We start from the raw sequence: 16749 nt of genomic DNA on the forward strand, positions 1-16749 counted from the left end.
AATAATAATAATAATAATAATAATTTTTAATGCCTTGTGTTTTGCAGTTTTAATTACTAGTTATTTACTAATTTTGTAAAATATGACCCTTCAAGATATCATACCTATCTAGCATCAGACAAAAACCCTTTAACACATTCATCTATTGAAAGTCTGCAACTTATAATTATATGGAAATGTTGTTGGAAATTTTATAGAGACTTTCACCTTCACTAAAGAAGCTTGTCATTAACCCCTTAAACACTAGGATCTATAGCAATCGTGGAGTTTAAGAAATTCAGTGACTGATCGGGACCCCCGCAGCTATGTGATCAATTTCCCTGACAAGCAGAGGCGAAACACCCACCTTCCTCTTGTCGGATCAGCAATCTTCTGATAAAGTCTGCCCTCAGGCAGGCTCTATGAGAAGATAGCTGATAGCACTGATCAATGGCATAGCATTAATCAGTATATGCAATGCAATGATTGCCTATTTTACTATTTTAAAAAAAGTGTGTACGGGGGGGGGGGAGTAAAAAAAATAAAGGGTTTAAGAATCTAAAAAAATAAATATATAAATAAAAATAATAAAATAAACCCCAATAAAAGTTTAAAATACCTCTTTCCCCATTATAAAAATATGTGAACAAATAAATAAACATGTTATTTATTGTAGCGGAACTGTCCAAACTATTAAAATAACAATATTGTTCCTGCATGGTGAACGGCTTAAACGGAAAGAGGAAAAAAGAACACCAGGATTACTGATTTTTTTGTATTATTATTATTATTATTATTATTATTATTATTTTAAGAAAAAACAAAAAGTCAAAAATTTTCTTTTACACCAATGTGATACCAATAAAAACTAAAGATCATGGTGCAAAAAAAATTACCCCAACCAGCCCTGTAGGTGAAAAAAATAAAAGTGTTATGGCTCTTAGAAAGGAGGAGAACGATGCATCATTGGGATCTGGACATCCGTGCATCAATGACCTTTGGTTATGAAAGGGTTAATATATGTATATATTTTACATATATTTTCCAGAGTGTGACTAATCATTTGTCTGTGGGATCAGTCAGGCTACGGCTAGGCTCACACTGAGTTTTTTTCTGTCAGTTTTATGTTGAAAAAACTAATGGAAAAATGGATGAAAAAACAGATGCAGTTGTTTGCCCTCCTTTAGCATCCATTTTTCATTTAAATTATAAAAACAAAAAATATCAAAGTGGAGAAAAGAAAAGATCAAAAAAAGATCAAAAAATGTTTATTTTTTTTATTTTAGCACACACAAAAACATTTGTCATGTTTTTCTGTGGGTTAAAACTAAAAATGTAAAGGTGGATCTCTAAATTGTTAAATAGAAAGCAAAAATGCCATCTGAACCGAGACTAATAAGGCTAAGACTATGGGGGAGATTTATCAAACATGGTGTAAAGTGAAAGTGGCTCAGTTGCCCCTAGCAACCAATCAGATTCCACCTTTCATTCCTCACAGACTCTTTGGAAAATGAAAGGTGGAATCTAATTGGTTGCCAGGGGCAACTGAGCCAGTTTCACTTTACACCAGTTTGATAAATGTTCTCCTATATTTTAAAACAATGGTCATGAAAGCAATCATAAAACACACTTTTTTTCTGTTGACCTTGGGAAAAAAAATCCAACCTAAAATAACATTTTAGACAAATAGGCTGCCATGTGCAGTTGCAGATGACTGTTTGTATATGTTTATTAAATGTTGGCCAAGATATCCAAATCTTGATTTGGACCAACGTTTCTATGTATGGACACATCACACAATAAAAACAAATTATTATTATTATTATTATTATTATTATTATTATTATTATTATTATTATTATTATTATTATTGTTGTTGTTGTTGTTATTATTTCCTTTAGTTTTTTTTTTTTTTTTTTTGTTATAGGCTGGAGGAATTTAAGGTCTGAAGACAAAAAGAAGATATTTTCCTAGTGATGTAAATCCCTTCCGGTCCATCATCACTGACCTGATCATTACTTTTCATGATGCGTTAATGTGATTGCTGTATTTATGCAGAGGAAAGGGACAACTACATATAAATGTCAGTTTAATCCTCTTCCTAACTGCTAATACAATGAGAAAATCCTTGGTCTAATAACCCAAATGAAATGTTTATAGGTTTATCTTTTTACAATAAGCATCGATTTACCATAAAATTCCCCAAGATGCATCTTTTATCTTCACACTTCAGGATTATGATACATTGTGACAAAATGTATTCAAACTTCTATCGGTAACATTAAGTCTTACAGTACTGAAAGCCGAAGAAATCTCATGTAATTCTCGCTGTCAATGGAGGAAAGGAACGAGTGGGCTAAGGTCATTGTATGGCTATGTTTACACAACGTTTTTTCAAGTCCGTTTAAAATGATGTCTGTTATTTTGAGTCTAAAAACCGGACGTCATTTAGCTGTCTTGCCTCATTATTCTACTTTGGTTACTAATTGGCTTATTGGCTAATTGGTTGCGGCTTAATTGAAAAGTCCATTGAATTTAATAGTAAAACCGGAGAAAGAACGGTGACAAAAGACAAACTGTGTGTAACCAACTAGTAAAAAACGTCCGCTGTTTGCAAAAGACGTCTGAAAATAATGATCATGTTCTTGACGTCCGTGGCAAAAAAAGTCCGTTATTCAATACTGTGTGCATTGGACATCTGTCTCCCTATTGACTTCAATGCATTGCCTTTGCAGTCAGTTAAATCGCTGTAAAACCGGACGTTTTTTTAAATATGAAAATAGGCCACCTTTTCAATATTTTTGACGTTGTGTGAACATAGCCTATAACTAGATACATTGTACTCCTGCGGTATGACTAATTATAAGCCCGCCAATACTTGGCACCTACGGCATATGGCCCACTGGCTCCTCCTTTAACCCCTTAACGACGCATGACGGGTGTACCCATCATGTGGGCGTTAAGGGCGATCAGAGAGGGCTCCCAGCGTGAGCCCTCTCTGCAGCCTGCGGTCCCCGGTTGCTATGTGTAGCCAGGGACCGCAGGTATTAGCCGCTGCGGCCGATCGCCGCGGCCGGCTAATTAACTATTCAAATGCAGCTGTCAAAGCTGACAGCTGCATTTGAATAGCAGCTGTGCCCCCTGTCCCTGGTGTCTAGTGGGAGATCTCCCCCCCGCGATGTGATTGCGAAGGGGAGATCCCTTGTACTGAGCCGGTCGAGGCTCAGCGTCGCTCCGACGCTGATCCCGGCTCGGCACTCCATGTATGTGGTCTGCAGCAGACCAGTATAATAGAGCAATGATCTGATGGATCATTGCTCTATTATATACACAGCATTGATCTCAATGAGAGATCAGTGCTGTGTATATAGAAGTCCCCCAGGGGGCTTCTAATTACTGTGAGTCAGAATAAAATGAAGTGCTTTTATTAATAAAAAATCCCCTCCCCTAATAAAAGTTTAAATCACCCCCTTTTGCCATTTTATAAATAAAAATAAATTATTTAATTAATTAATTAACATATTTGGTATCACGCGTGCGTAATTGCCCAAACTATTAATTTATTACATTCCTGATCTCGCATGGTAAACAGCATTAGCGCAAAAACTCGCCAAAGTGAAAAATTAGCATTTTTGTTTACATCAAATCCAGGAAAAATGTAATAAAAAGTGATCAAAAAGTCGCATATGTAATCAAGGTACAGAAAGAAAGAACAGATCATGGCGCAAAAAATGACACCTCAGTCGGCCCCATAGACCAAAGAATAAAAAGCGTTATAAGCCTGGTAATAGAGCGATTTTAAGGAACGTTTATTTTCTGTGAAAGGTTTTATTTTTTTTTAAGCCAACAAATAATATAAAAGTTATACATGTTACATGTCGTTTTAATCGGACCGACTTGAGAAACATAAATAGCATGTCAGTTTTTCCATAAGACTAATGGTGTAAAAACTAAGCTCCCCCCCCCCCAAAAAAAAAGAAAAAGAGTTGCGTTTTTGTTTCAATTTCACCGCGCATATAATTTTTTTTCTGGGTTCGCAGAATATTTTATGCAAAAATTAAGTCTGCCATTGCAAAGTAGAATTAGTGACACAAAAAATAAGGGCTCATGTGGGTTTCTAGGTGATAAAATGCAAGTTCTATGGCCTTTAAAACACAAGGAGGAAAAAACGAAAACGCGAAAATGAAAATTGGCTCCATCCTTAAGGGGTTAAGCTTTACCCTGCAAAACTATTTATTAACCCCTTCATGTCCGAGCTGACCTTTTAACCTTAAGGACCAGAGCCCATTTTAAAAATCTGACCTGTCTCACTTTACATCGGTTATATCTCCGTGATACTTTAACTTATCCATTTGATTCTGAGATGCTGTGATAATCTTTTTGCCAATAGTGTTACAAATATGGTGTACTTTTATAAAAGAAAATGTATCATTTCCATTGGGGAATATAGGGATTATGTGTATATTTGCCTTTATTTATATAATTTTTTCTTTTTTTTTTTAACTGAATTTCACTGTCCCACCTCTGGGACTTCATTATCTGATTGCCTGATGACAGGTACATTACACTGCAGGGCTGATCTGCACTCCACTGTATTGTGCCTGTCATAGGCAAAACTGATCAGACCTTAGGGCAGAGTATAATCGGCTTCTGTAGCTATGACACTGGGGGCCTCAAAGAGACCTCTGGATTTCATATGTAGCTATCATCGGGACTGTGCGATCAATTTGCCTAGCCCCGATGGTGAATAGAGGTTGAAATCTCCCTCTATTCTGCCATATAGATGCTGTGGTAGCACTGACTGCAGCATCTATATGGTCAACTTCTGTGATCCAAGTGTGGCTTAGACCCTGGCAGTTACAGCAAGGGCCTGGCTATCACTGATATCCGGGACCCATAGCGGATGGCACAGGCACAGCTTCCGTGCCCGTTTCATCTGCAGAAGTAACTGTACACCCACAAGCAGGAATGCCAAAAATGGGCATACAGTTATGTGCCTGGTCCTGAACATGTTAAAGAAAGGAAAGTATGTATAATTTAAGTGTATTGCAAACATGATATAAATAGAGAATATAGAATTAAATTGCCCTTCTATAGTCCAGTTATGAACATTGAATCTAGAGGCAAAACTGGCCATAGAGAATAGCAACCAACCAGTCAGTAAATGTCATTACGTCTATAAAATCTATTTGGTGATTGTTTTTCATGGTTCACAGCAAATGTTCTACCTGGATGAAATATTCATACATCGGCTGTAATGCTTCAGTCCACAAAAAGGTTTAAAGATTATTCAATATCCATGAAGTTCCACGTGTTTCATCAGAAAGCTGCGTGTAAACCTACGGCTGATTGAAGTGACCCAAATTAATAGTCAGGTGAAAAGAGCAATTCAATTTTGACATCAATTAAATCAAAGAGCCGCAATTCATCCATGAATAAAGTAAATGACAGGTTTTCATATGGTTCGATCTCCAAACTGATGGAATCCAACATATTTAGATGAGCCAAGCTCTGAACCGAAATTTTCTAATTCCTATAGACTAATGGGAAACATGCTGTAATATTATACATTCAATGTAAAAATTGAAATATTTGCAACAGGGTAAAAGTTATATTGTTTAGAATTTCAATAGGGATGAGCGAACCGAACCTCAACGAACCAGATTTGTTACGAACTTTGCAAAAAGCTTGGTTCGGCACCGAACCGAACTTTGAGAAAGTTTGTTACGAATCTGGTAAAAATAACAACGGCCACGCAAAATTGTACTTTTGTCACAGAATAGACCAGGATACAAGGGATTACTACTCCTATAATCCCTTGTATTCTGGTTTTCTGTGAATATCAAGATGTGTGACATCACCCCTGTTAGGGTGAGACCTTAAACTAGTCTCCTCAGATATACCTGGGTGCTGCCTAATCAAATATGTAATGTGACAGCTGTCTGTGAGTACTAACCAAAACACATGAAAGCACCTTCAGTGTTCAAGCTTATCCAATTTATTAAGGGAAAATCAGTTCATGTTCATATCTTTACAATAAGGTTAAAAAAATAGGAGAACCCCGTTTAGCCGCAAAAACAAAAAGTAAAAAAAAAAAAAAAGTGCCAAAAAAAAGTCCCATCACTGTCCAAGAAAAAAAAAAAAACTCCCATCGGCTGTCCCATCACTGCACAGTTGTGTAGAAAAATGTTGGCGACTCATTGGGATTCTTGGTGTCCAAGACCGTGCACCCCAGTGCTGATGTCTGGTCCTTTAATTATGGCCAAGGGCAGTACATGTCTGTTACTGCCCATTGGGTCAACATTCCCCCAGAAGACCACCAGAAAGTTAGCCCATTCTTTCCACTGTCACCTCCCCGGTGCTTTAGGGGGCCAGTTCTCAATCATACTGGCCTGGGTGCAATCAAGTGCTACTGCCTCCTCTTCCGTCAATTGTCTGTTCTCCACCACACTGGGTCCAATACAGTACTATTACTGCCGCTGGTTCCACTGTCAAATGTCTGTTTTCCACCTTACTGGGTTCAAGGAACATTGTTTCCTATGTCCCGTGTAATCCCTTACACCTTGGATAATTTTTTTTCATTATTTTTGCACTTTGATTTTTTCCACTTTTTTCATTGTAATAGCAACTGCAACTAAACAAGACTATACCCTTTACCCACTATTGTAGCTGCAATTATTCAGCCATTATAGCAAGGTTCGTTTTAGGTTCGGTTTGTACAAATCTGAACTTCACGTTAGTTCGTCGGATCGAACCGAACCAAACTTTTCAAAAGTTCACTCATCCCTAGTAAGTATCCCGAAGAAATCTTTAGGGTTTGTGTTCCGTTATGTCTTCTTGCAAAATATTGACCAACATAACGTTTCCAGTTCAGGGCTTATCAACAGACCAGCTCTTTGTATGTGTGTATGTATGTATGTATGTATGTGTATATATATATATATATATATATATATAATATATATGTGTATATATATATATATATATATATCTGTGTATATATGTGTGTGTGTGTGTATGTATGTATATATGTGTGTGTATGTATGCATGCGTATATATGTATGTATGTATATACTGTATGTGTATGTATGTATGTATGTATGTATGTATGCGTGTGGACATATGTATATATGTGTGTGTAAGTATGTATGTATGTATTTATGTGTGTGTATGTATGTATGTGTGTATGCATGTATGTGTGTAAGTATGTATGTATGTATATTTGTGTATATGTATGTATGTGTGTATGTATATGTATGTATATGTTTGTGTATGTATGTTTGTATGCATGTATATATGTGTGTGTATGTATGTATGTATCTATCTGTGTATATATGTGTATGTATGTATATATGTGTGTGTATGTATGTGTGTATGGATGTATATGTGTGTATGTATGTGTGTATGGATATATGTGTGTATGTATGTATGTATGTACGTACGTATGTATGTGTGTGTATGTATGTATATAATTCCTTTCAATAATTTAGTGCACTGGCCTAGTTTTTGGTACATAACCATGTCAATATTAAGATATGTAATTGTACATATTATTTTTTACCTGGAGAAGCAGCTTATTAAAGCATAAATGGCTCTAAATGAAGATCCATGTTTTATATGTCTTTCTTTACGTATCTTAATATCCTATTGCGGCAGTTCCTAATAATATAATTAGTTGCAGGTAATCCAGGGTAATCTACCTAATTCAATTCTTCTGCTCAGCGCTTTTATTTTACCTCTCATTTTTTATACATTCTTTTTAGAATGCATTGAGGTTAGTGTTGAGTCAAGTATTTTTCAATGCTCGAGTGCTTAACACGAGTAACAAACCCCATTAAATTCAATGGGAGACTCATTTAACCAGGTTACTTTTCATTTTTTTTTTATAAAAAAAAAAAAAAAATCGGTTTCTGCAAGCAGCAAATAGAGTAAAAATAAAAGACAGGAAGTTCTGACTTACAAAATAAAAACATTAACAATCACACCTAAAAGTACAAGGTATAGCAATGCCCGGTATATAGTTTGATTGGTTTAGTTTTGTTGTTTTTTCTTTTTCTTTAAGTTCGAGTTGCTCGTTTGGACAGCCAAGGTCTATTGCCCACCCCCTCTATTGAGCAGTCATTGTTAAAAGGTTCGGAATCTCACCATACTGTTTGGACAATATATACTCCGCGAGAATTGTGAATGTATAGGTTCCCCTAAGTGTCCTCAACAATTCAACCTTGTGAATCCTGAACCATAAAGAATGTACAATTGTTGTAAAATTTTTTAAATTCAATAAAATACTTGTTATAAAAAAAAAAAAAAAAAACGAAAAGTACAAAACAACAAAATCTTAGATGACTGGAAAGGAAGGAGCCTTCTCAGGAAAGGGATACAAATTCCTGAAAGCAGCCTCCGAAGGCCCAGCAGTCTGAACAAGCAGATACAGCTATTCAATAATCAGCTTCTTTATCCTCGGCCTGCTGAACGCCTTAGTAGTCACCTACTTCAATAAAGTCTGACGTATTACCACTGATCTGTTGCTGCCAAGTATAGATAACTAATCCTCACACTGTTTCTTCCCAGATTTTCGCACTCTTTTGCACCTTTGATTGTATGACCTCTGGCTATGTAATGGCGTGTTAAAACCTAACGTGGTGTTCAACATCAAAAATAGGATATGCCGGACATATAATGCTGCCCATTCATTATGTTACACTCAGCATCTAAGTCTGGAATACAGAAAATAAATCCATGTACAAAGATTGAAATGTTACTAAAGCCAGAAGATACAGCGACAAGGTGGAAGATTTGCCAGTTACATGTAATAAAAAGAACGATAATAACATTATAACTAATTCCTATGGTTCTGGCATATTCTATGAGGAATAGGCACTACTTGGTGGACAGCAGCAATTTTGACTGGGTAGCGTTTGTTTCAAGAAAGGAGGCACGTGTATATTGTTTATGGCGGCATTCATTCTTTATATGTAAAGAAGCTTTAAATGTGTAACGCCTGGAGTTGTGGATCCACTGAACCGTCACTAGCAATGGCACAAACCTCACCAGGGAGCAGAGTTTAAGGGGCTGCTGGTTTTCACCAGAGCCCGCCCGGTGGGATGGGCTTGCTGCAGCAGGCGACCCCCAGGTCGCTACCCCTGGCTTGGTTGCTAGTGATGGCAGGCGAGGCGTGGCAGGAGCAGTAGGCAGGAGATAGTGCAGGCAGAGGTTTGTAGACGTAATCGCAGGTGGCAGACAGTACTCAGGAACAACAGGAAGGCAGTGGACAGGGACTAGGGACCAGGTAGCGAACAGGAACAAAGAACAAGGACTGAGGTCAGGAACAACAGGGAGCTGGGCCAAACGCTATGGGAAGCATGTAGAGGCTTCAACACGAGGGACAGTGCATGCTGGGATTTATAGGGAGTGATTCAGTATAACTTCCAATTAGGGGCAGACTAGCCCTTTAAACCCGAGACAGACGGCGCGCGCGCCCTAGGAGGTGGGGACGCGCGCGGCATGCACAGCGAGAGACAGGAGCGGAAGAAGATGAGGCGCCCCCAGGAAGATGAGGCGCCGAACTAGCAGCAGTGCCGGGTCCGGGTACTGGGACACTGGCAGCTGCCCGCGGGGAGGAGGAGTTGCGGCGGCCTGGAGCGCGGGACGCCGCCGCAGCCGTGACAAAATGAACCTAAAATATAATTACGTCAAAATTGCGACAAAAAAAGTAAGATGACATTTTAACTGTCTTACTTTTAGAATGATGTTATCAACCAAGATACCTAAGGAAAGAGGAAGTAAAATATCCGTACAATATTAAATGGAAACTGACGTCAGCAAGTGAAGGAATTGCTGATCAGTGGAGGTGAAGAAGCATGCCAGGAGATTCCCGGTAAAGCAGCATCCATGAAGACCTACTGCACAGGAAAAAGTGGGATCAGGTCACCAAAGCTGCGTAAAGAGGTGGCGACAGTTGGGAAAGCATATTAAAGGAAGAGAAATGGCACCAAAATGTTTTTGTGATTTATTTGTGAACACAAATCACCGAAACACCCCTTTAACCCCTTGCCTCTGCAGCCTGTTATCCCCCCCTTGCCTCTGCAGCCTGTTATCCCCCCCTTGCCTCCGCAGCCTGTTATCCCCCCCTTGCCTCTGCAGCCTGTTATCCCCCCCTTGCCTCTGCAGCATGTTACCCCCCCTTGCCTCTGCAGCCTGTTATCCTCCCCCCCCCCCTGTTTCCGCAGCCTGTTTTGGCCTTAATGGCTGGGGCCTATTTTTCTAATTATCGCAGTTATTCTGAGACTGTTTTTTCCTGACATATTCCTCTCTATGTTTGTGGTATACTTTGGTTGATACACTCAGTAGTTTTTTGTAAAACACATTCGCGCAAAAATTGTGAAAAATGTATGTTTCTTTTTATTCAAAATCTCTTTTTCTGAGAAAATTTGCTATGCCACATAAACTTATTATTTCTGCAACATCTGCAACATGTCTGCTTTATGGTGACGTCATTTGGTGAACGTCCTTTTACTTTTTAGGATGTTAGAGGACTTCGAAATTTTGCAGCGATTTTTCAAAGTTTCTGGAAAATTTAAAATTCTGATTTTTTTTTAGGAACAGATTCAGTTCTGAAGTGGATTTGTGGGGCCTGTATGTTAGTTAGCCCCATTAATATCTCTGCTGTAAGTATTCAAAGTAACATTTCATATGTTTATTAACCCTTTAGGTATTTCGCAGAAATATAATAAAGTCATTTTTTGGCAGATATTCCATTTTAATCCATTTTCTTTTCCTCTTACACAGAAACTGAGAAGTACCACTCACTATTTATTCTCCTTATTTCAATGTTTCTAGAAATCCCCCATATGTGGCCTCAGTGCGTCACCTGACTGTAAATCTGGAAGCAAACTTAACTTTCTTGAGATGAATTTGACTTACAGACCATTGTTGTGACCACTGAGAATTCTGGGAAAAAAGGATATGTTTGGCTTGGCATAAAATCCCCAGTCAATGTTGTAAGGCTCCTTGACTGAGCGAGACTTGACTTCAAGGGACATCTCTTTGTTTAAGAGATGTGAGAGCTATTTTGCATATCCTTTCTTCTTAGAATTCTCAGTGGAGCAGTAATGGTCTGTAAGTCTCCACAGATCTTTATGACGGGCTCTCCTTGAGGAGAGTCTCTACCCCTTTGAACCATGTCGATAGACCTCTCACTCGCCAGCCAACACCCTGCTCTGCACTGATGAGGGGCAAAAACCCCGAAACAGCTGTCTGCAGATAGGAAATCTTTCCTTTTGGAGAGATTGTTTGGCTTGGCATAAAATCAATAAAAATAAAAAATAAATGTTCTAAGGCTCCTTGACTGAGCAAGACTAGACTTGAAGGGACGTCTCTTTGCTTAAGAAGTGTGAGGGCTATTTTGCATATTCTTTCTTCCCGCCTTCAAAATCTAAATGCATTGATTTGTTTTGCATGGAAGAGGGGTATTTGAGGGGTCCTGGGTTATTTCAGGGGCCATGTGTGGATCCATGTCTATGCACATTTTTAGTCATTCTGTCAGAATTTGTCTTCATCTTGTATACTGGTTTTATTAGTAATGTTGGCCTTTTTGTTCTCAGCCCAAAAATCCTGTAACTATACTGACTGATGTGGTCCCTGCTCTTCTGCCGTCTAGACTCTTAAGGTGGTCCTTTGGGAAGAAGCCTAAACCACATGAAACATTATCTAGTTGCCCATTTGCCGGTAATGGTATCAAACTCCTCTTTAATCCGTAGTCTACACCTGTATATACAGAAACGTTCATAAAATCTTTTATAAATTACCCGTCTCATTGTATGTTCCCAATGGTCCTTTAGGAAGACGTCCTATATAATGATAAACGAGGTGACAATGTCATAGAGGTCATTGATTCTGTCACTGTCATTTCTTAGACAATGGGAAAGGCTTACATGTCTGCCTCATCGCTTGCTGGTGTTTGTGACATCTGTCAAAATTTTTTCAATGTCCCATATTTATGAGACACAATAAAGCTGACAAGTGCTAAGACCTCGAATAAGGAGAACAAAGAAGATAAAGACTGGGCATTAAAAACAAGATTTTTCATTCAGTTAACATATAATGTGATTTAATTAAATCATCCAGTACTGTCAGCTCCTAGCAATGGACAATGGGATAGGGAATTTGTACAGGTAGGAAATCTATACAACTGTTACCACTGCCTAATATCGCATCTAACATGAATCGTGGTTTATTCAAGACAATCAGTTTACCTATATCACCATTGTTTCTGGGTATATAAATACTGTTTGACATTCACTAAATAAAAAAGCCAAAGAAAATGCTAAGAAATGCCAAGAAATGCTTACATGGACACGTGCTTGGAGGCCACCGCTGAAGAGATGAGCACCTACACCATGATCCAGAGCACCTGTGTCGGAGACGTGTCAGTCCATCTGTCATTGGACATTGCATGTGGGTGTCACTTTGCCTGCAAGCTGCACCCTCAGTGCCCACAACATGATCCTGTCCCCATCTTCTCTGCAGAAGTTATCAACAGAGATGGGCAGAAGGGGGGAAGTGGAGTGCCAGAGAGGAGACGAGGTAGGACCTTTCCTGCTCTCCTCTTTTATTCTTAGTGAAGTAATCAATAAACTTTATGACAATCACAATACCCTTCTTGTTTTGGGGTAAATTGTAGCAATTTCAGCTTGAGGGTAGGCCAAACAATATCTCCTAGCATGCATTGCAACCGACCCACCCACCCCTGTCTTGTAGTATCTCCCCCCTACTGTCTCAATGTCCTTCTGCTTGGCACAAAATATCTATTTGTATCTTTCTTTCTTTCTTTCTTTCTTTCTTTCTTTCTTTCTTTCTTTCTTTCTTTCTTTCTTTCTTTCTTTCTTTCATAGATGAAAGAGATAAAACAACAGTGTCTGCTTTCCCCTATACTACTCAGGAGAGGATGTTGTTTCTCTGCCCTTGGCCAGGTGATCACAGTGTGATGTCAGTGGTGGGCCAGGTTACAAATAAAGTGTCTTAGCTTGCCTGGCAACAAAAGAGACAGATCATGTGACCTTTGTCTCAGAAGAAAGGTGGAGGACAGAGGAGTGGAGACAGGTTGGAGTAGGCAGTGAGGATTTTCAGCAGCTTCAGGGTGGGAGTCAGGATGTGCTGCAGACAAAGGACCAAATTCATGTAGCAGAAATCTATTATACACAAGCTTAGATTATGGATGGGGGCTGAAGAGGGTTAAATCTTTCTTATCCCTAGTTCCCCTTTAATGAAATCCATGTGAGATCCAGCGGTGTCTCAACCTACTGAACAGTATGGGGGAAGGGAAGCACTAAGTGGGCAATACCACTAAACACCACGAGCGGTAGGATTGGGTTTAAAGGAACACCAGCCCCTATAACTAACCAAAGAAAGGTTATCTTTCTGACCTGCTACAGAAGTTGGCAAGTACGTTCGGTGCTAGCTTCTAAGTTGGTTATGACAGAACTGGTCCAATGTAATGGCCAATAAAGGCTCCTCTCACAGGTTAGTATATTATCTGATAGGGGTAAAATTACAGTTATTTGTGTGTGTATATATACAGTAAAAGATAGTATAAAAGACCATGCTGCCCACATGTGGTTAAGAAAAACCAATGACCAAGATGGGCCTTAAAAAAGGCATTAGCAGTGCGCAATAGATGTGGTCATAATGTTTCCCACCATATCTTTCTCCCACAGTCCGGTAACTTTCTATGCAGGAAATATGACTTTTAAATGCGGCGTTGTGCAGGTTGAAAAGCAAAGAGGTTTCTATGTCCTGACAGCATGTGACATACAAGGCAGAAGGGTAGGATTGGGGTTAAAGGAACACCAGCCCCTAGTTGTGGCACTGTCTTAACCCCAATGCCTAGACAGCGGGGATTTGCATACTCCTGCGCGTCATTGAACGTCATCTTTACCGCATGTAGACCCATCTGTTGGGCAATGCTAACTCCTTTATGAACGTGTCACATAATGGGTGGGGGATCTGTGAGTGTACCTATATGCTTTTTTTTTTTCTTTTTTAGTTTCCCTTTACAGTAGTTCAACAGCTCAAGGAACATACCACACAACAAAAGCCCGGGATTGACCAGCCCAACTCCTAATCGATCAGAGAGGATAGATCATGAGTTCTGGCTGTGGAACACCTCCTGGGCACATGAGCCTTATCTACATATTAACAAACTGATGACAGATCCACTTTACCTGCCGTGATAAAGCAACGTTGTAAACATCAGAGAAAATACATAAATCCTAATCATTTAAAGAAAAGAAACTTTGGAGACAAGTGGAGGCTCATGAATCTCATGGCTTGGTGACAGATTCTCTTCAAATGAGGTTACAGAGCGCTGAGATAAATTAATGATATTGGAAAGTCAACATTTTGTCTGGTATTTTTCTGATGAAATAGTGGAGTGTTTTCAGTTTATCCTCCGTAGATGTTTGAAAAATGGCTTCTGACTCGTACAAGAAAAACATAGATCAAAGATCTTCTTAACTGATGCTCGGTGTCACAAACAAAGTGTGATCTTGTGAGCATCAATTTCACTCCAAATAAGCTAAAATAAATTAACTCAGGTGTGTAAGAGCTTGGTGGAAAAACAGCATTCAAACCAATGTGAAGAATAGAAGGACTTCTAATAAGGACGAGCTAGAAGAAGCATTTAAAGGGACACATCTCATTCTCTCTTCTCCTTCATCTGCCACATAGAATTCTCTTCACTGACATTGATGCATTTGTGAACTTTGCAATCAATGCCTCAATCACTCATCCGCATTCTTAGCTGTGATTAGAAACATGTGTCCCATAATTAGGCTACTGAGGGTTTGTTAATTTGCACCCAGCTCCCTCCGGCGCATCCCAGCTAACGTCAAAGTCACTTTGACAGAATCACAAAGCAGAGCGAGCGGAATGAAAGTGTTAAGGAATGAGGGGGAATTAACCTACGGAAAGCCCAAACTTCAGTAGCATTTTCAGAGCCATAATAACGAAAATAATAAATAATCATAATAAAATAATAATGAAAAATAAATAAATAAAAACACACACCACACTATTGTAAGTATTTAGGGTAGCTCCACACGTACCGGATCCGCAGCGGATTTCAAGCTGTGAGTTTTCAGCGTAATCTGCTGCAGATCCTTTACTGTGAAGCTGATGTGTATGGGACCCGGCCGCTTTAAACCCCCTGCCGCCGGCCGCCCGCAACCCAAGCCCGTTTAACCCACCACCACCACCGGACGCCCACCCGCAGCCCTCAGCCCCGGCGCCGAGACCTCAGCCCCAGCCCTGAGCATACATTAACTGCTCAACACTGCGGCTGTGTGCGACGCTCCTGGCTCCCCTCCCTCCTCATCAGCCAATCAGGCAGCACTGATTGGCTGATGAGGAGCTAGGGGAGCCGGGAGCGCCGCACACAGCCATGGTGGCGAGCAGGTAATGTATGCTCGGGGCCGGGCTGAGGGCTCGGGGCCAGGGCTGCGGGCGGGCGGGCAGCGGGGGGTTAAAGGGGCCGGGTCCCATACACGCAGTGCCATACATGATCCGCTGCGTGTATGGGACTTATTCAGCTTCACAGTACAGGATCCGTAGCGGATTTCGCTGCAAACTTGCAGCGTGAAATCCGCTGTGGATCCGGTATGTGTAAAGCTACCCTTTGAGTTCCCTGCAAGGCATTTATAAATACATAAGGCATTTAAAGGGAATGTGTCAGCTGCAATTCACGTTCCAAACTATTCCGACCTTACCAGACTTACCAGACCAAGTCGAAAACAAAGTAACTGCACTATCATGGGGGCTTTTATTATCTGATGAATGTATTTTTACCTTCTTAAAAGGGATCTGTCAGCTGCAATTCAAATTCCAAACTGCTGAGACTGTTAGGCTCCTTCCACACGGAGCAAAACTGGCGGAAGGCCACACCTCTTCCTTGCCTTGCCACACCTCCTTCCTGCCTTGCCACACCTCCTCCCTGCCTTGCCATGCCCCCTTCCTGCCTGGAAGGGAAAAGGTGTGAATCTCTGCCTTCTCCCTGGCATATACCCCGGTTTTCAGCCTTCATAAATCTTCCCTGGAGTGTTTTCTCCCAAATTTGTGTCACAGACCAGCTCATTGTGGGGACTCAGACTGACCTCTGAGCCACCAATGATGTACAGCCATACTATTTAAGTGTCACAGTCAGTTTTGGCATTGGCATTTAGAATATCCAGCATCAAAGATGGTCTCATGGTTCCATTAGCAACAGCCCCCTGTTGCTGAAAGCAGCCATCTGCCTCCGCGTAAGGAGTCCAAGCCCGCTCAATAAGATGTTGGGCTAAATACGACAAGTATGCTCGTGCTTTGTCATCAAAAGGTTAAAAAAAAGGACTACATTTGACACAGACGTCCACCCTATAGGTCTCTGCTTAGTACATTTCTTCTTTGTCTTTCTATATACAAGAAGGGCATATACAGTATATTTTATATTCTTTTTACTGGGCTTAATAGATATCGGTTGTGCATCTTCTGTTTACATTATCCTGCAATTCTAAAGATGCGATCAGCCGAGGATCGGGAATTTTCTTGCTCCTCAGCTGATCACTGTCACTTTTACACAGGACGATTATCGGAAGAAGGTCAATAATTGGCCCATGTACAAGGCCTTTTACTCTTTACATATGCTGACTTATCTGTATATATATATATATATATATATATATATATATATATATATCTGTATAGATATATATGTATAAACTTTATAATGGAGATATAGGA

Source organism: Dendropsophus ebraccatus, chromosome 11 (genome assembly GCF_027789765.1).
Source record: "Dendropsophus ebraccatus isolate aDenEbr1 chromosome 11, aDenEbr1.pat, whole genome shotgun sequence".
Taxonomy (NCBI): domain Eukaryota; kingdom Metazoa; phylum Chordata; class Amphibia; order Anura; family Hylidae; genus Dendropsophus; species Dendropsophus ebraccatus.